The sequence below is a fragment of the Theropithecus gelada genome, chromosome 9 (assembly GCF_003255815.1).
Source record: "Theropithecus gelada isolate Dixy chromosome 9, Tgel_1.0, whole genome shotgun sequence".
Lineage (NCBI taxonomy): Eukaryota > Metazoa > Chordata > Mammalia > Primates > Cercopithecidae > Theropithecus > Theropithecus gelada.
Genome location: NC_037677.1, coordinates 83,641,807 through 83,663,110, shown reverse-complemented (window position 1 = coordinate 83,663,110; position 21,304 = coordinate 83,641,807). Strand labels below are relative to the sequence as shown.

Genomic DNA, 21,304 nt, shown 5'->3' with positions numbered 1-21,304 from the left:
ATGCCTCAAGTGCCATTTTTGTTACCTGCAAGTTAAACACTGCTGACTAATTCATTTGGTTGTTTATACTTGGAGTAGTTATTTAGAAAGTCAGTACCTTTGTCATGGGCAATTTTAATACATTATTTAGTTGCATAATAGGACAGACACAGCCTTTTGAGAACAGTGGTAGTGTTTTTTTCCCCATCTGTCATCAAAGCAGAAATATGTTAATGCTAATCAAAGGATACCAGTGAATGAATGTATGTGCAGGTGGTAACGGCTCTTTTGACAGAGGCTTGCTCTAATGCAAATATCGTAAAACTTTTATATACCTATGATGTCATATAATGCAAATGCCATATAATAAATGTATACCTATGACAGTTCTAGGAGTTATGAATTGTCTTGAAGAACTGTCCTTTGCTACCATTATGGGTTAGGAGCATCTGTTGGTAAACAGATGTTTGTGGTTGAGAGAGATGTTTACATTTAAGGAAGAATTGGTACTTTGGCAAGATTATCAAATATGTATCTATGTGTTCCTTATTTGAAAGGGAGGATAGAATGATTTGCTGCTTCTCTTCTCTTCAATGGATTCGTGTTTGGGGAACTGGGATTTTACATGACAACTCTGTTTTGTAAACTCCACTTCCTTTTAGGAAGTATCAGATTTGCTGTCTCAGTAGCATTCTGTATTGTTGGAACATGCCATGAAGAGCACAGAAACGCATCTGCTGCTTGGGTTCTGCTTGCCAACTGGTTTGAACAGCTATAATATTTGTTTATTCTTGATGTGTCAGCAGTCAAAGGGAACGTTTTCTTTTCTCCTTTGTGGCTGTTATATAACTTAAGCATCATTATATCAACAACAATGACTATTTATTCAGAATCTGCTAGGCTCTGGGGGATACAGAGGCTCAGAAACACAATGTCTACCTCAGATGGATTTTGACTGTCTGCTGAGAGTGAAAGGTCAGGGATCTCAAAAAGAAGGAAGGATGCTAACACTCTGTGTTAGTTGTGAAATGGAAGTATAAAGAATAAGATCTGTAGGTATTTGGAGGAGAGGAGAGATCCCCAGGGCTTTTGCCAGTGACACAAGTTCTAGGAGAAGGAAGGGTTTTAGTGGTCTGGAATGGGATATGTAGTAAAAAGAATGCAAGAAGGTTGTCAGGCAGGGGGCATGGTGAGAGCCTAGTGCTTTGAATGAAACTCTGTCACCTTAGCTGGTAACCACCCAGCAGCTGAGAGGCCTGGACTAAAGAGCACCAACATGGGAGCCCCCTGCATGGGTCCCTTTGGGGCAGCCTCTCCACTAGGGATGAGCACGGCTCCCAACCACAATGTGAAAGTTCAAGAATTTTTAGACCCTTGAGTGTACATGGCACACTCAGAGGCCCCCACCGTCTCCACTACATAGGCCAGGGAGCACAGGCAAAGATAAAGAGACCCATGGGCCAACATCTTATTGGGGTCCAGTGTGTTATCCAAATATGTTTCCTAAGGGGAGCTTTAATCGGTGGGTTTAAAACAAGCAGGTGCTAGTTCCAGGAGGTCATGTTGTGACTGAGAGGTGGTCAGTTTAAATTTGCAGGCAAATGTCTGAACGGTCTGTTTAAGGAAGTGGTGGGAAAGTGAGGAGCGTCTCTAAGTTTTATCTCCTGCCACCAGTGGGAGCCATTCAGGTGGGGAATGGAATTTGAAACTGACTGAGCCCTGATTCTGAGAAAGTTAAACCTATATTTAAAGTGGAAGACAAGTCAACATAAAATGGTAAGCACTCACTGTCCCTAGCTATGGTGCTAGTAATGTGCCCTCTGCTTTAGAGGAACAAGGAGTGGACCAGCAGGTTATTTGGCAGAGGGTTTTTAAGAGCAGGGGTTGCAGAGGTAGAGGCCAGGCTTCGAGTGCCTATAAATGTCATGGCACTGGACCCGCAGGTTCACCGTCACTCTTTTTTGGTAACTATATATTTAGAATCTGTGTACTTTGAATTTTAATTTGAGACAACAAAGGCATCCTAGAACCAGTTATCCTGTTCTCTTGTGGGAATGTTCTAACCACATTGGTCACAGTGTTGTTCTTATTTCTGAAGCATAAGGATTATTGGAAACATCTTTTAAGTGCTTTATGGTTGCAGCTGAACATATTCATGAAGCCTTCCTTCTTCCTGGAGAGAACACCTACTCTGAATGTTAAGCTTGGCTGGATCCTAAACAATACAAACAAACTAGATCATCTCTCTTTCCTGTCTGGGCTGCCTTTCCCTTCCTCCATCATAGATCTCAAAATATCTCGCTATGTCCACACAAACACAATTGTATTTTTTAGACTACAGTGTTAAGAAGTTTATTGAGTTGTTCATATACACTTAAGCTTTATGTAGTCTTCTCATGTAAAAGAGCTGCTGCCCTTGATATAACAACCAACGTATTATCAGTTCAGCCAGTATAGCTCACTGTAACAATTATATAAACAGAAAATCAGTGCTCTTAAAAATACACATTAATTTACATGAATGTTTGAGGAAAGCTGCCCGTAAAGCAAATTGTGTTCCTTTTGATCTCTACTATAAAATTATCTAATTGTCTGAGAGGAAAAGGTTTATGACCTGATGGCATGCTCGACTTTGACATTTGTCATGTGATGATGATGATGATGTGTTGAGAGGCATAGAGGGAGGGGCCCGCCTGCTGGAACAGCAGCTGGAAGACGCTCAGCCTCAGTGACTCAGGCAGAGGGGATGCATGCCTGAACCAGGAATGGAAAAAAGTGGTCCAGATATGAAAGTAGCCTTCATGTTACACCTATTGGTAGTGAACTGTCAAGAGAGAAAAGAGGGAGCCCAGATGATTCCAGAATTTAACTTAAAGTGTCTAGGAGAGTAAGATTACCTTTATGAGGAATATGAGGGTCAAGAGAGATTTGACAGCTTCATCATCTAGGAGACAGACCCAACTTAATATGTTAAGTACCTGTTGCTAAGGATAAATGTGAGGCTGTAGGCCAATCTTGCTTCTGCTCTTTTGACCATAGTTTGGTTTCCAACTGGAAACACTCTTAGAGATCCTCAGAGAGAGATGAAGCAGTTCACCCTGTCACTTATTGGCAGAGCCGAGACCAAGAAGGGAGCTCTTGACTTTTTGTGCAGTGTTCTTTCCACTCTCCTGTGCTGCTTTGGAGAAAAGAACAGCATTTTGTTGATCTCGCTTTAGATCTTATCTTTGGCTAATGAGTATTTTCAAGAAACCTTGGCCTGTGGAATGACTCTAAACAAAGAGATCTTTGCTCAGGAGATCTCCAAAGCAAAGAACGTTTAATTTGTAACTTAACATTTTTTTTTCTTCCCATCTAGAAACTCTCTTTTGGCACTGGCAATCAACTCATTTCTTAATGGGCCCTCAGGAATTAGCACTTCTGTAGCCCCCTGTAATTTGCCAATTCCTTAATAAAGTTTCTTTTAAGTATTTTTATTACAAAATAATGTTTAGGGCACAGTGACCCAGATAGAATATTTCCAAAAATCACTCGTACTTTTTTAGAAGTAGGTTTACCTGTGACCTAAATGAAATCATTCCAATTTTAAGCCTTATTTGCTACCAATAAACTTTCTATTGTAGAGTAAGAACACCAAATTCAAGAATCCTAAACCTAAAGCTTCTTAAGTTTCTCACAACTTAAATAAAGGACTCAGACCAGGGAATACCAGAGAACTATTTCAGCTCTAAAATTCTTTAGATATTTAATATAGGAAACAATTTTTGAAAATTACGAGCCAGTTTGTTTACAATTTTGGAGATTCGTATTCAGGGCTCAGAGGGACAAGACAGCATTTTTTGAGTGCCTACTCTACATCCAGCACTGTGGTAAATGCTTTGCATGTATTGTTACATATACAGTAGTTCCCCCATTATCCCCAGATGGTATGTATGTTCCAAAGCCCCCAATGGATGCCTGAAACCTCGATGGTCCTGAACCCTATATATACTATGTTTTTTCCTATACATACCTATGGTGAAGTTTAATTTATAAATTAGGCACAGTAAGAGATTAACAGTAACTAATGATAAAATATAACAATTTTAACAATCTCAGAATGACATGAAATTTAAAACTTATGCATTATTTCTGGAATTTTCCATTTAATATTTTCAGACTGCAACTGAAGCCGGGCAGGTAACAGACACAGCAGAAAGCGAAACTGCATATGGGGGGACTGTCGCAATCTGTAAACTGTTAGGTGGGCATTTTAGCCCCCTCATTGATGATAATCAGTTTACTCAAGGCCATACAGTGTCAGAGGTCTGATCCAAATCTGCTTTGATCCCAGGTCTCACGCTCTTTGCACCCAATATCTCTGCCTAACTCAAGAACTTTTACTAATCGAAACTAATGTACATCCACTGAAGTATCCTTCGTCAGATTAATCCTTGTTTCTCAAGCGTTTTCAAAGGCAACCTACCCTTTTCTAGAAGTTATGTCGAAGTTGTCAAAGGCGTAAAGAATAGGCTGTGAAAGTCTGCTAAGCTTGGTATAAATCAAGAAAGGAAAGTTCCGCCTTAACCGACACTGAACGTGCTTATTGGTTAGGATTGAACGGGCTGACTCATTTCTTTTTTGCAGTGGTAGAGGGCCACACCCTGCATTCCAGAAACCCTCTGCTGCGGGGCCACACCCACCAACCTCGCTGTTGGAGCCTCTGAGGTCGGGCTGGGCTTCCAGCTCGCAGTTGACCCCGGGAGAGAATCAGCGCATCCGCCTGCCGCCCCCCAACTCCGGACGCCGGGCTCCACAGCGCCGCTGTCCCAGCACCAGGGCGGGGCAGGCAGGGGAGCGGGACCGCCGGGACCGATCCAGGCGCGGGCGCCCAGCAGGAGCCGCGCCCGGGGTCTGCGCGCCACTCACCGCGCTTGCCTTTCCGCCCGCGCCAGGGCTGGCTGCGCGCACCCTGAGCGCGAGGAGCCGCGCGCAAACTTGGTGCCCCAGGAACTTTCCAGGAGACACTGCCTCGGGGAAGGAGAGACCGTAAGTGTTGCTCCCGAGATGCTGTGGTTCATTAAAATACACTCACAGACGGTGGGGACCGATTAAAATACCGCAATCAGTGCCAGTTCTTCTACTACGGCGAAGTAAGGGAAATCTTTATTTTTCCTGCATGGCGCTTTAATGACCAAATAGGCACTAGCTATTTACACCTGAGACGGTTCAGTGCAGTTGCTGAAGCAGTGGGTCAGGATATGGGTAGGCTCAGTCAACAAGTGCTCTTTATATTGCGTGATGCTAACTGCTATGGCGTGAGAACCAAGGATGGGGGTGGTTTCTGCTTGGGGTTATCAAGTTTTCCTAATGGCGGTTTTTGAGAGAGTGGGATTGTGTCTAATTTGGTTAGTAAGTTTTGGGGAAGTACTCACTTTCTCAAACTCCGGTCCCTGTACGAAACAGACCTTTTGCCAACTCCTTTGGTTGGGTGGAAGCTGGCTTGTGAATGAGCTTGGTATTAAGTGCCACAAGAAAGCACGTGCCCCTGTGTTTTGGACTGATCATGTTTACTCCATAACCGTGATTCCCGTTTAGTGTGGCCAGGTAATCGCTCTTGTGGAATCTGTCAATAAATACATGGAGAAGAATGCATGACATTTGCCTTTTTTTTCTATTTGTGTTTGCTTTGTGTAGTTGTACCAAAATAGGAAATCTGGAGACTAAATTCTGTTACCCTGAATGCTACAAATATTTATCAGAACATTTTTATCCAATTGAGTTACCACTTTTAAATTTATGTAGAAATAAGTCCAGTGAGCCACTTAAAAAATCTGCTTTTCTACACAAGAAATTAGTGCAGTTGTATAGTGCCAAGTAACTTATTTTCTTGCAAGAGTTTGGGGAGGTGGGGGACAGGGAAAGCGGAATCCCGTGACGACTGAGGATATACACAATGCAACAGGGAAGTTACCACGATCAGCAGCACTGATTGTGTACAGGAAAGACAGGTTAAAGATGTCCCAGTAACATAAAGGATGGTGAGAAGAATTGTAAACTGAATTATGAAGTTATGAATATGAATGACCAAGTCATGAATAGCATCATTATACTCCTGCATTTATGAAGATACAGACTGGGATGCAGTCAAAAGATAGACTGTCATGGAGAGAGGAAGAAAATTCTTTGCAGCTGGCTTTTTTTAGAGAGAGAAAGAAAATTCTTCGCAGCTGGCTTTTTTTTTTTTTTTTTTTTTAAGGTCTATAAAGGAATCTTCCCTGGAAAGAAACCACTTCTAAATGGAATGATTAAAATAATTTGTTAGAAACTTTAAATTACCCTATGAGCTCCTAGTAACACTGTTTTCAAGCTCATAGGCTAATTGTTAAGTCTCTTTTGCTCCGAGTTGAACTGATCAAATGCCTCTGTGTGAAAGGTGACAGCCTAGAATCCTCTTTGAGAAACAGCCTGTAATCTTGGGAGAAATGGCCTAAGTCCCCTGTTCTCAAGTCCACTGAGGCAGTTGGAAAGGCCCCCTCAGGTGGTGAGAATGGAATAATATTTTATTATATCTCTAAGATGCCTAAAATCCAAAGAGATTATTAAATTTGGAATTTTATTAGTTTCACCTAATAGTTGTATAAAGGCTGAATATTTAAGGATCTCTTTTATCAGGTACTGAGATGCTTTGTATGCGTTACTTCATTTAGTTTTCACAATAGGCCTAAGAACTGGAGGTATTATTATCCCTGTTTTATAGTTGAAGAACTGGCTCCGTAAGGTTGTATTACCTGCTCCAAATTTCACAGCTAGTTAATTTAGTTTATGTTGGAAGTTAGCATTTAAGGTTGGTTATTTTTCCTGTATGACTCCAATTGTTCCTAAAATAGTGTTGATTTTTCTGTTTGAAATGATCCAGAGGAGGTTCTTGGTTCAAAGCAGATTTTTAAGTGATTTAAAAGCGCCTCATTGTCCCAGCGCCAAATTATCAAAGTTCAAGGAATTACACATTTACTCTAGAAGCTTACGGCTTTCAAATATTAACTGAGAAAGTCCTACTGTTGATGAGCTCGTTAATGCAAGTGGCTGCCTTAGTGTTGCTGATCTCCGGTAACTTTCTTCTACTTTTTTTCTGAAGACCTTTTTTAGTTCAGTGTGTGCATTTTCCTCCTGTGCCTCACATGTACAACTCAGGCTTTCTCTAGTTGAATCCCCTGTGTGTGAGTGCATACCTGCAGTGTTTTATATGCTAACTGAAATATTTTTAAATTTATGTTAGCACCTAGATTAGCGTTGAATCTGTGTGGATTCTGTGTGTTTTTTTTTTTTTTTTTTTTTTTTGTTTTTTTTTTTGAGACGGAGTCTCACTGTGTCTCCCAGGCTGGAGTGCAGTGGCGTGATCTCGGCTCACTGCAAGCTCCGCCTCCCGGGTTCACGCCATTCTCCCGCCTCAGCCTCCCAAGTAGCTGGGACTACAGGCGCCCGCCACCGTGCCCGGCTAATTTTTTGTATTTTTAGTAGAGACGGGGTTTCACCATGTTAGCCAGGATAGTCTCGATCTCCTGACCTCGTGATCCACCCGCCTCGGCCTCCCAAAGTGCTGGGATTACAGGCTTGAGCCACCGCGCCCGGCCTGAATCTGTTTAAGAATGGTGAGCTCATGAAAGGCACACTGTGAGCGCTAAAACTAGTTATGTGGAGGTGAGAAAGTCTCAGCGTGTCTGATCAGAACATCCAATTCTGAGAGAGTCCATCTGTCGGAGTATCTGTTGGCATGTCATCATACAAGAGAACAATGCCACCTTCATCGAAGACCATGAAATACGGCATCTATTCCAGGACTAGGCATTGCTCACAGCCCCACCTCATCACCTGCACCATCTATTTGACACAGAACACCTACCCACTTCCTTAAACCACTCTAAATCCTAACTGCTTTAAGTGACCTGAATTCTTGAGCATGTTGAAAGAACATGCCAGTGTGATGATAAAACCACTTGGGAGTAATCTTGGAAAAATCATGGAGAGGGGGAAGCATGCCAGAGAGTCCATTTTCAAAAATGGGGAAATGGTAAATTCTGAAAACTTTAGATTCATGGCTTATGTTGGTGTCTAGCAGAATTGTAGATCACATTTTTTTAAAAGAATGGTCACAAAAATAAAAGTGATGATCAGTGTGTAGCGTATGTTTGCTAAGAATTATTTATGTCTAATTAACTTCATTTGTTTTTTAATAATGTTACTGGACAAATATATCAGGGCATTGCCATAGATATGCAATGTCTGCTTTATCAGAACATTTAATAATGTGGTATGTGTATTCTTTACTCAAGATGGAAAAATATGAATTGGATAGCAGTATAGGTGAATGAGTTTATGTCTTGTCCCTAAAGAGGGATGATCAGTGGCATAATGTCAGACTTGAGCAAGGTGTCAATAGTGTGCCTTGACAAAGGCATATGATACAGCTGGTGGGAAAAACTTCACCCAGTACAAGAGATAGAGTATTTGGAACCAAGGAGATGATAATTGCATTGTTCTTTGTAGATAGTGGTTACAAATAGAGACTCCAAAACCAGATCCTGGGAAAGTTATTTGAGCTCTTTATGCCTCTATTTCTTCATTCATAAAATACGAATAATAGTAATAGTACCTACCTTAGAGGGCTGTTGAAGAAGTTGAAGGATTAAATTCTATAATCCATGTAAAGTGCTTAAAGCAGAATCGGATAGTAAATTGTATATATTAGCTGCTAGTCTTTTATTGTTGCTGCTGTTTTTACTACTGTCACTACTACTACTTCAGGCAATATTATGCACATTTCTGGGTTTGTGTTTAAACACATATCCAGAATGTGGTAAATAGGTTAGTTGTTGTTTTCTGAGACAGAGTCTTGCTCTGTTGCCCAGGCTGGAGTGCAGCATCATGATCTCGACTCACTGCAACCTCAAGCGGTCTTCCCACCTCAGCCTGCTGAGTAGCTGAGACTACAGGTGTGCCACCATGCCTGGCTAATTTTTTAACATTTTGCAGAGACAAGGTCTCACTATGTTGTCTAGGTTAGTCTCGAACTCAGACTTCTGGACTCAAGCGATCCTTCTACCTCAGCCTCTCAAAGTGCTGGGATTACAGGTGTGAACCACTATGCCTGGCTGTAATTAGGGTTTGGAGAGTGTCTAGTAACTGTTATTTGAACAGTGGTCCAAAAACAATAGGCGTCTTCACCTTAGTGTAAAAGCTGAGAGACTTTCAGTCAGATGAGTCCACAGAAAAAAAAATTAAAAATTAAAAACTTTTAAGCTGAGAAATGGTACTTTATATTTACTATTACCAATGTGGTAAAAGATAGATGGTCACATTTTGAAGTCTGTACATTTTGTCCAGTTTAATAAGTGCTTTCTGTTAAGGAGCTATAGCATGGTGTATGAGAAATCTTCACTAAACTAGGTTTTAGGAGAGCTCTTTCTTATCTCCAGTCCAAATCAGATCAGTACAGTCTTTAACCAGTTGTTATGGGCAATTAGCTTAACTCAGTGGTTCTCTGCAGGGTGCAATTTTAACCCCCCAGGGAAAATTTGGTGTATTTGGACATGTTTTTGATTGTCACAGCTGGGGGTGGGGAGGTGTGCTAGTGGCACTTAGTGGATACTGCCATGGATACTGCTAAACATCCTACAATGCACAGGACAGAGGCCACACAGCAAATAATTACCTTGTCCAAAATGTCAGTAGTGTTATGATTGAGAAGTCCTGGCTTACAAGTTCAATGTATGTATTTCTGTTTGTGACATTTGAATGCCAATCTTTGCTTTAACGAAATCACCAAATAGCTTTAACAGTATGTTTATAAAAGACTTTTGAGAGTTAATGTATGCTGAAATCTGCAAGTGTATACATTTTATCAGCAGCACAGTGAAATATTTGCTTTGTTTCCTGGAGGAATATATTATAGTGGTTTGAGAGTCAGATAAACCTTTGCTGGAATCTCAGCCCTGCCAGTTTAACTTGCTGTGTGATTTGGGGCAAGTTTCTTTATCTGTGAAAACCAAATCTCTATTTCATAGGGCTTAGAGGAATAAACAAGATATATATGTGAATTATGTAGCACAGTCCTTAGGCACAGTCGCAAGAGATAACTTTTGTTTTTTTAATTTACATTTTCCAGGTTAATAGAATTGACTGGTGCTTTTTAAAATGTAAGATCTGGAAGGAGGATATATAAGGAAATTAGATTTTTTTAATAGTTAAAATATTAAAAGGGCTCTTGTTTTCCAAGGTGATAAATCTTAGGAGAAGTAAATGCCTTTACAGATACCACTTTGGCCTTGTAGGGAATGAAGAATATGCACTAAAGTGAGAAGCACTTATTAGAGGGAAGCATAAGTTGCATGGAAAACGAGAGTCATCTATTTCTTATCAGTCTGGAATTAGCCAATAATATAACTTCTGCATTTATGAATTGTTCCACTATAAAAACATGTAATGTTTGTTCTTAAGCAGTATAATTCTATTTTTTCATCTTACGCTTGATATTATGTCTCTTAAATATGTTTTTCCATGCCTTAAGGTGTAAGCAGCACACTTAGCAAATGTATGTGCAAATATGTCAATTTTGTCATCTTAGTGATTTCTTATACCCTCTCAGCCTTGCCTGAAAAGATAAAGCTTTCATGTGATCACTTTTTCTGTCACTTCCACTTGTGTATCAAGCAAGCTATAGCAGTGTATAGCTTATCCGTAAGAGCAACTGGCATTGTATGTATTTGACTTAATGGTGTGAATTTTTGTAGGCGATAGGGATTGGATGGGAAGATTTCAGAGTATTCACAATCCATCTGCTGTCTACCTTATCATGGCAGACTGTTTTGCAGTTCTGTTAATTTTCCAGGGAGATAGCAATAAGAGGTCCAGCAATGAAAAGTTCCATGGCTTAGGAAAAGGCACTTTTTCAGGCTGGAGAATTGAAGTTAACAATTTTTTTGAAAAGTGTTTGATCTTGATTTTCTTTCTCAGTGTCTCTGTTGCATTGAATTGTGTAAACCTCACGTAAACATGTGACTTGAACCTTCTAGTGGAGTGAGTGCCCCCAGCAGCTTGCCTCTCTCTGGGTATCTAGAAGGAAATCTGTCCCCTCACATCATTGGGAGAATTCACAGCTAGCTCATCCCTCTTGGGTGGTGACTGCCCAAGGGGAGCACAGCAGTTCCAGCATAAGGGGCATGTGAAATGTGACTGGTGCACAGATGAAAACATACTTCTGAGAAATTACTAACACAGACTAAGCCCTGCTAGTGCTTAGTGGCCTTCATTAAGCTAACCTTCAAGTTTACTTAACTTTCCTGATTGTACAGAAGTAGAAGGTGGTGTTCCAGACTCTGATGGCCGCAAGCCTCAAGCCGCCCCTGAGTTGCTGGGTAAGCAGTATTGGCAAAGAAACCTGGTGATCCTAACAGAGAATCCTGAACTGGTGATACAAAATTGCATAGTTCTATGGGGTCGGAAGCTGAGAGTTTGATAGTCAAACTAAGCTGAACGTCAAGCTGATAATAAATAAAATAAAAGAAAGACTAGGCAGTTTAAAATTTCAGATGGAACCAGTGACCACAATTCTTGAGACTCCATAAAACAATTTCTCCTCTTTAGGTGCATTCCGTCACTTTGATTTCTTAGATATGGATGAGACTAGAAATTACCACGCACTGCAGGAAGTGTTGCTGAAAATGTTTGAAAGCTGATTGTGTGTTTACAAGGCTCCTGGGCATCAACTTGTAATTTTGCAGTAATTGGTACCAAAATCCCAAGTTCTGGACTTGTGCTGAGTTAACAGATGTAAAAATAGATTCTTTTTTCCCCCTTTTGAAGTAAGGGTCTCACCAAAAGGCTCAAACACGTTCTGGACATAAAGGAACAAACAGATTTAAGTCAAGGTGGAGTGGAACAATATGCCTCATTACCCACGCCATAGGTCTATTAGCTTGTATTTTTTAAAGAGTTTAAGCTTGACATTCAATGAATTCTTTAAATACAGGGTGTGGTTATAGGTTTGTTTGTTGGTTTGTTTGTTTTTTTAAGAGGTCCCTCCTTCTTGAAATTCCAAAGTTTTCATTTCACTGGAATTATTGGCTTCTACCACGAGTATGGTGTATATGCCATACATGAGGGCCCTCAGGTAACAGCATATATACTATATATACCTTTCCCTCTTCTCTATTTGGAAAGACCTGACTCCAAAAGAAATTATTAAACTAACCTATAATGAATGTATCACAGCAAACATACAACAAGTAAAGAGACTATAACTTGGTTAAAGGAACTAACATGTTATTCTGAGAGGGAAATTGTCTGAAGAGGAATTTAGAGAAGTAGAACTTGAAGACTGGGATGGGAGACTGAATTTGAGAGGCCAACTTGGCCTGGCTACAGAGAAGGTGCCTTACCCCTGGGGTGGCATTACCAGGTCTCCATATGGGTCTTCCCCTATGGTGGGGCTGTCTGAGGGCTTTTGAAATCTGCCTAAGTTCCAAATCTGAATTAGAGGTTGGTCTTGCCCTCATTGGTGAATACCGCTGAGTCCTCCTTAACCTCACAGTGCACAGTGTCAGACCACACAGGAAGCCACAGAACATATTTTTGTTCCATGCCCACTATGCAGCCTTCTCATGGTAATATGGCCACCTCACATAACTATGCTTTTCAGAGATCTGCCATCAGACATGCCAGCATCCAACCCACCTGATGGTTTACATTCTCACAATAAGGTATTCAGCTGTAGTTTTTACGTTAATGTCACCATAAGTGTGGTCAGTATGAATGCTTTTCTGATCATTGTATTTATAAATTTGCAAGACTAAAGGACAGTCTTGGACTGTGTGAGCCCCCCCAGATGACACTGCACTTTAAGGACCAGCTGGCTTCTCCAGGGTTGCTTGTCTTCACCTTGAATGCCCTTTGCTATCTGACTTGCAACACAAGAGTGCCATGACCATCATAATATTATTATCTTTTTTATTGCAATTTAGAAAATGTTGAGAAGAAAAATGAATGTCATTGAGTGTCTATTCATGTGGGAAATGTGATGTTCTGTTCTGTGGGTGACTCATGTAAACAAAAGTAAAAGAAACTAGAGTACATTGTTATAGTTAAAATTACAAGGTAAACTAATTCCTACTTCGCTGGTTAGTGTGTCCTGTAATTGTCATTTTAATTGCACAAATTACTAAACAACTACAGAAATTTTCACCCAAAGCAGTTCATAGCCAAAATTTCACAGAATTTTTCAGTGTGATTTTATATTGTTAAAATTCTTGTAGACTTATGAAATATACTTTCATTTGTTTCTCAGGATAATAGGCTGTATATAGTTTCTTAGGCATTTGGGTTCCAGAGCCTGTGGTACTTTCATATATAATTGTCCTTTTAATATTCTTATATTCCTGTTGATGTATCGAATGAGCTTCCTGAAGTTATCTATTGCTAATATTTAGCATTTACTTTTAGGAGCAAAATTCTCAGGAGGATTGAGAAACCTGTTGTCATTTATTTTGATTATGTCCAAGTAAAGGTCAGAGATAAGAAATTAAATGTTTGTAACTGAGAAACTAGTCATCACCGGTCTATTTCAAAGGAATGTCTGTCACAGTCTCAGTAGTGCCAGGGTACATAGAGATATGTTGTATGAAAACCATATGGTCTTGGGAAGACTGTAGAGGAATCCTCTTGGGAAGAGTATGGAATGGACTGAAACAATTCAAGGAGTAAATGGGATTATATCCAGAGAGATTGAATAATAGGAAAAACAGAAACATCCAGTTAGAGTAAGTTTTCATGTTTGATAGCAGAGTAGGGTGACTATAGTTAACAACAATGTATAGTATATTTTGAAGTAGCTAGGTGAGAGGACTTGAAATGTTCCCAGCACGTGGAAATAATAAATACTAGAGGTCATAGATATCTCAAATACTTTGAGTTGATCATTACAGTCTATGCGTGCAAAAACTATCACATGTACTCCATAAATATGTGCAAATATTATGTATCAATAAAATAAAAAGAACAGGAAAAACAAAGCAAGAATTCTAACATTACCTCTTTCCAAAGTGAGTGTCTCCCCTTACTGGGCCTGGACCCTAATCTATATGAATAAAATGAATGGATTTTATTCCCTAAGAATTTGTTAACTAAGTTATCTGAATAAGTTATGTGTCCGTGTTTGTAGCCAGTAGTGGGAGGGAGGTCAGGCAGGCTAGGGGTTGTTATAATCTTTTTTTTATTTTGTTTTGTTTTGTTTTGAGATGGAGTCTCGCTCTGTCAGCATGCTGGAGTACAATCATGGCTTACTGCAGCCATGAACTCCCAAGCTCAAGTGATTCTCCTGCCTCAACCGCCCCCCAACCCAGTAGCTGGGACTACACTCATGCACCACCATGCCCCACTAATTTTTTTTGAAATGGAGTCTCACTCTGTCGCCCAGGCTGGAGTGCAGTGGTGCGATCTCGGCTCACTGCAACCTCCGCCTCCCAGGTTCAAGCGATTCTCCTGCCTCAGCCTCCCGAGTAGCTGGGACTACAGGTACGTGCCACCACACCCAGTTAATTTTTAGTATTTTTAGTAGAGGCGAGGTTTCACCGTGTTAGCCAGGAACTTCGTTAATTTAAAAAAAAATTTTTTTTTTTTTGTAGAGATGAGGTCTCACTATATTGCCCAGGCTGGTCTCTGGACTCAATCGTTCCTTCTGCCTTTGCCTCCCAGAGTATTGAGATTGCAGGCATGAGCTGCGGTACCTGGCAGTTATAATGTTTTTAAACTGTTACTAGAGCCTTCCTCAGATTACAGAGGACCATCTGCCAGACCTTTGATGTCCAATACAATAGGCACTAGCTACATGCCAATATTTAAATTAATAATCTTAGTTGCACCTAACACATTTCAAGTGCTCAATAGTTACATATGTGGCTAGTGGCTACCATATTGTGTAGAACAGATCCAGAACATTTCCATCATCTCAGAAAGCTCTACTGGAGAGCACTGTGCTATACACTGTCTAAAGGAAGCATTTTTAAAAATGAATTTTTTGATATTTAGATACAAATTTAGGGAAAATGATTCAGCCAAAAGTTCAGCCTTAAAAAAAGTAGATGTTAAGGCGCTGGATTCATTTTCAAGCAAGTCCTATATAAATCAAAATATTTCAGGGGTTTAACTCTGGCTCTTTTAGGCCGAATAAAGGTATATTATTTTAGATTTCCTCGGGTTTAAACTTTGAATCCTAGCAGTGCATGATGGCTTTCAAGAATAGACACAGTGAATCTTCAGCATGCGTATATGCACCCATTCTATTATAACTGGTTAGTCAGAGCTTAGCAGGAAAAAAAAAAAGCCACTCTTATTTATGGAAGGGGGAATGTAGTAAAGTTACTTACAGGTGATGCAATGGCAGGAAGTCATTACCAACCCCAGGTTGAAGGGACAATTGGAGGAGGCCGTCTGGAGATCAGGGGTGGATAGGAGCTGAGACCAGAAAGGATATCAAAGATATCAACAGAGAATAAGGTGAGGAGTGTTCCTGGTGGCTTCTCCCTTTCTTGGGTTAGGCAGACAGAATTAACCACTTCTTCACCTGGATTTTTATCGGCACATTCTATGATACATCACTTAGCAAATCTAGAGAGGTTAAATAGTTTAAGCCATGCTAGTGACAGAACTGGAAAAATGCTAATTCTTGGTCTTTTACTTATGCACGTTGCCATTGGGCCCACTGCAGAAATGCTAGTAAGTAAAGGGAGTGTATCATCAGTGCAGTCGGGGAACAGAAACTGCATAGTAGTTTAAACAAGGAAAATTTAATATTAAGACTTATTAGGGCCAGGTGAGGTAGCTCATACCTATAATCCCCACACTGCTTTGGGAAGCCAAGGCAGGAAGATCACTTGAGGCCAGGAGCTCAGGACCGGCCTAGACAACATAGCAAGACACTGTCTGTACAAAAAAAAAAAAAAAAAAAAATTACCTAGGTGTGGTGACGCATGCCTGTAGCCCTAGCTACCTGGGAGGCTGAGGGGAGTGTCCCTTGAGCCCAAGGGGGCAAGGCTGAAGTGCACTAGGATCATGCCGCTCCACTCCAGCCTGGGTAATAGAGGAAGACCCTATCTCTTAAGGAAAAAAAAAAAAAAAGAATTTTAACAAAGGATTGGAGCAATGATAAGATTGGCTAATAAGAAGTAAACAGAACTCTATAGAAATAGCAGATATAGGGAGCATCCACTGCTCCAAAGGCTGAGATAAAGGACCCAAGGAAGAGACCAAGTTCTACCCACTTTCAGAGCTGAGATCCAGACCTTGTTGGAGAGGACACGGCCTTGACTCACTGCATGGCAGAGCAGTTGCTGTAGTGCCACACCAGCGAAACTTACTGAAAACCTGCCCTCCAGAACTTGCTGAAAATCCATCCTTTATGGTGCCAGGGAAAGCTGTTCATGGGGAGATATCTACTGGAGGCACTCCACTAAAAACTGTTTGAGACAGGCTTTGGAGAAGCTGCACATCTGACAGGAGTCTGATGTGACTCCTGATCAGACCAGGAAGCAAAACTTCCTACAATGTCTCTCTAGCATTTTCTACAGACAGAAATTAACAAACATCATGTCAGCCAGCAAATGGAAAAGACTGAAAGGGCTCAGATCCCCTTTTGCAAATCAGGCTGTAAATGGTCAATTTGTAGCTAAGAGATGGTAAATTGATAACTGACACCGGGAGAAAAACGAGTCCACCCTTCTTCTCAGAGTCTTTATTATTATTTTTTTCAGCTAGGTAATTGCACATGTGTATATATATATTTGGGTGGGGTTTTCCTTCCAGTAGTACTTCATCATTTTCCTTAGAATACTCACATTTTGTGGTTTTATTACCTTTGCTATTCATAGTGACATCACTAGAGGACTTTTGAGGATTAAGTGTTTTAGTTTTCTTTTACTGTTTGTCTCTTAAACCTTGGATACATACATGGATAATAAAGAGTTGCAGTCACATTTTTAAAATGACATTCAGCTAAATGACATTCCAGGCTTTTGTTTAATGCCTATGAAGATATGTAGCATAACCTAGAATTATGGTTGCATGTGAAATAATTCAATTTGGGATTTTATCTCAAACATTATAAATATTTGCCAAAAGATTTCATAATACATTTTAGTATATTTTATTTGTACATGGTAGGACTTTTCTTTTGTTTGCAAGGGCGTTTCTTTACTGTTTTTCATGAATTGGGGTAGTTCTTCCAGAAGAGCTTTTCAAAGATTTTTCCTCTCAGTTGTTTTCCACATTCTACAACTTTAAGCTGCTGATTTTTTGTGTGGCTTCTTGCTCAATATACCATGCAATGCATAATTTATCAATTTGTTTAAAACATTAGAAAGGGAGAAATACTCAGCCTTGTCCTTGTACCCAAATTGATACTCAGTCTATCCATGTGCATTGCCCCCTTTTTCTCTACTTCGTTTCTTATTTTGTTGTATTTTTTTCTTTGTCAGAACTCTCCTGAAAAGCCTTTGATTTGTTAAATATATTTTGGGAGCTTCGGATGTTGAGGTTTATTATAAATGCTTTAAATTTTCTGGTTTTATTTTTTTAAATTAGGTTTTGCTAAGGAACAGAGTGTAAGAGAGAGGTTATGGTTAAGATATGAAAATAAGTAAAAATGGTGCATGTGCATGATTAGTATACAAATGATATCAAATGGTTTAGAAAGAGATGTAAAAGGCTCCCCTCACTGTTATTACATTTCTTGTGATTTGTTCCAGGAAAAAAAAAATACCTATTTTGGCACATATCTGCATCTATCTTGCTTTTGGCTTTTTGCATTTTTCAATAAACGAATTAATATACATACCGTTCCTTAGCTTTTTCTTTGTACTTTATCTATTTTAGAGATATATTCCTGTCAACACATACAGATCTTCTTTATTCTCTTTAATGATGGTACAGTATTTTATTTTATGGGTGTATAATAATTGATTTTATTTTTGCCTTTTTTCTGGCTGTTTTAGTAGTTGCCAGTAGGGGGATTGTGTTTAGCTCTTGGATATATTGCCGTCTGCCTTTCTTTAAATATTTTTGTGTAAATATCTTGTTGACATACCTGTAGGTTAAAATCCTGTGAGTGGGATTGCTTCATCAGTGGGAAAATACATTTCAAATTTTGATAAGCATCACCAGATTCTTCTCCGGAAAGGTCACTGATTGTTTTTTCGAGACAGGGTCTCGCTTTTCACCCAGACTGCAATGCAGTGGCACAATCATAGCTCATTGCGACCTCGAACTCGTGGGCTCAAGCGATGCTCCTTCTTCCCAAGTAGCTAGGACCACAGGCATGCACCACGATGCCCACCTAGTTTTTTGTATTTTCCATAGAGATGCGGGTCTCACTGTGTTTCTCAAGCTGGTCACATACTCTTGACCTCAGGCAGTTCTCCCACATCAGACTCTCAAAGCAGTGGGTTTACAGCTGTGAACCTGGCCTTTTTAAAAAACACACACACACACACACACCAAGATTATATCTTTCGCACGCTTCCATCAATACTTTTCATTCACCAAGCTTTAACATTTTTGCCAATCTGGTAAGTTAAAAATTTACTTTCCCTCTGGGTGAGGTTTAGGATCTTTTCATAGGTCCATTGTGGGTTTCTTTCTGTAAACTGCTCACTCATGTGCTTTCTTCTTCTGCTTTCTCCCTCTTTTTCCCTCCTTTTGCCCTTGTGTCTTCTTGTCTTTATCATATTGACTTGTATGAGCTCATTTTAAGTTAGGAAACTTCATCCTATTTCATATGTATTATACCTGTTTCCCCCATGTTATCATCTATCTTTTGATTTCCATTAAAAACATTTTTATTTTGGTGTAAGGAATATTAAACATATTCTTTAACAAAAGAAATAAAAGAAGGGTAGGGGTTGAGGAAATCTGGCCATACCTTCTGCTGTTTTTGTGGCCTGAGTAGTTGTAGTCTGGGACTAAAGGTTATCCCACCTGATACTACCGTGTCCCATACCTGTGGAGACCCTGTACCATCTTACAGCAAAATTACTCTTAAGACATACTAGATGTTGGTGTTCTTCCCCTCTGTATTTGCCTAAACCTTCATCAGTTTATTGAGCCTCTTAAGAGCAGGTGAGCTTATGAACAACCTTGTCTGGAAACATCAGAATTTAGCCACATGATGAGATCAACTCCTGGTAGCCAGGAGTTGTAGGTAATGCTCACTTCTGTATTCTGAGCACCTAGAGTAGCATCTGGCTTTTGAAACACCATGTGTTGAATGAATGAATGAAGACAAAGAAGAGCAAGAGCAGAGGATGAGCAGAAATAGAGAACTCAAATGAAGATTCACTTTGGAACATGTTAGTCAATTAGATATATGCATGCCTGACAAATGTACCCCTAGAGCCTAGAATACTTTCATTTCTTATCTTCATAACCTCAGGCTCTTGACAGCTGGGATGGGTTTAAGATAATAGTATATTATTTACCTCATAAACTTAATTGGACATTGAACATGCAAACAGTGTACTTGTGCCAAATGTTATTTAGTTGAAACTCTTCTTTCTTTGTATTTACGTAATTTTCTGTCTAGACTGGCCAGTGAGTAATAATCATGTCTGTTCTTTTGTAAGTAGTGTTATTAAAACTATGTGTATCGGATTTTAAAATAATAGATCAAAAATGAATTTCTGTCTAAATTTCCTCAAAGAACAAACTTCGTTGAACATTTAAAATGGTTCTGGTTACAACATAATGTCTTTTGCAGCAACTTGGATGGAACTGGGGGCCATTATTCTAAGTGGAGTAACTCAGGAATGGAAAGCTAAATACTGCATGTTCTCACATGTAAGTGGGAGCTAAGTTATAGGTACACAGGGACATACAGAGTGGTATAATGGACATTGGAGACTCAGAAGGGAGGAGGGTAATGGATAGAAAACTACCTATGGAGTACAGTGTACACTACTCTGGTGACAGGTACGCTAATATCCCAGACTTCACTATACAATTCATCCATCTAACCAAAAACCACTTGTACCTCTAAAGCTATTGAAATTGAAAGAAAAAATGGTTCTGGTTAACAAAAATTGAGTATACAAATGGCTTGTTACATACTATGTAAACTACGACTCAACCTAAATCCCGGAAAAATAGTTGGCTAGTTCTTTGTTTAATTAAACATCTCCAGAGAAGGTTTTTAAAGATTTCCTCACAATTCAAATAATCCGTATTTGTATACTTATTCATACATATGGAAAGTCTTTTAATGATAACGTATAAAGGGCAGTATTGTGCAGTATTTTCTTGGCTTGGCGTATAATGTTATACCCTGAAAATGTCAATAAATCTTAATTTCCAGTAGGATCATGGCGCCTTTTTCTTGCCATTTGACCCGAGATGTCTAATGGTTTTGTTTATTCTTCATAGTTTTATGGAGGCAATTGACTCCATTAATTTGAATCTACTGAAATAAAAGCCCACAATAGGAAGATAGATTATTTTTTGAAAAAGTTAATGCTATGCTTTGACTTTTGTTACTGTTCAGTGACATTCAATGCAAAAATAATTGGACGCCAGAACATTAGAAAAATAGTCATTGTTTTGAGTGATGATGACGCTTATTAAGCATCCATTTCAATGCGGACTGATGCAGTAATTGATGGATAATGCCATTAGCTAGGCTTTTGACCAAATTTATTGTAGTTTGGTAATTTTCTAAGCAGAATATTGAAATGAAAGGTAAATGGAGATTTTTTTTTTTTAAACAAAATGAAGATGTTTAAAATGTCAACAAAAAGCTCACAAATAATTTGTTGGGTACAACAGTTTTATACCACTTTGGTCCATCTTTTGCATTTTTAGCTTCATCTTAAAAAATCAAGGTGACTAAGTAAGGCTGACAGAAATTCATTTGTAAATTTGTCTTTGACATTTTGTGCGGGAGCATAAATGAATACGACAAGGTAATCTACTTTGAAAAACGAGTGTTTGAAAGTAGGTGTTTCTTGGATTTTTTTAGCCTCAGTGAGGACTGATCTGTGGGTGAGACCTTGGTGCTTTGTTGAAAACCAGTTGGCATTGAAGAAGGCAAATGAAAAATGGAAGTGTAATGTTGATTGTGACAAATGTAAAACATGTATCCCTTAGGAAAATCTCAGGAGCTTTTGGTGGGGGGTATTTCTGGTTGGTTGGTATAAAGTTTTAGTGGCTTATAGGCCTTTTGGAAGAGTACTTTGTAGTTGGAATAGAGTGTGAACCACTTGAGAACCAAACTAGAGGGATTTCTCCTGTGGGTGGAAAAGCAGAGGCT

General features: G+C 39.5%; 1 protein-coding gene across 2 annotated transcripts in view; it reads left to right on the top strand.

The window, feature by feature from the left end:
* SGMS1 (sphingomyelin synthase 1) overlaps nt 1-21,304 on the top strand; it is a 168,443-nt gene that overhangs the window by 56,312 nt on the left and 90,827 nt on the right. Inside the window, exon 1 of one of the 2 annotated variants that reach the window (XM_025397292.1) lies at nt 4,592-5,007. The exons of the other annotated variant lie outside the window; for it this stretch is intronic. The gene's annotated coding sequence lies outside the window, so the exon portion shown is untranslated. Of the gene's footprint in view, nt 1-4,591; nt 5,008-21,304 lie in introns of those variants that run through there. 2 annotated transcript variants of the gene reach the window in all.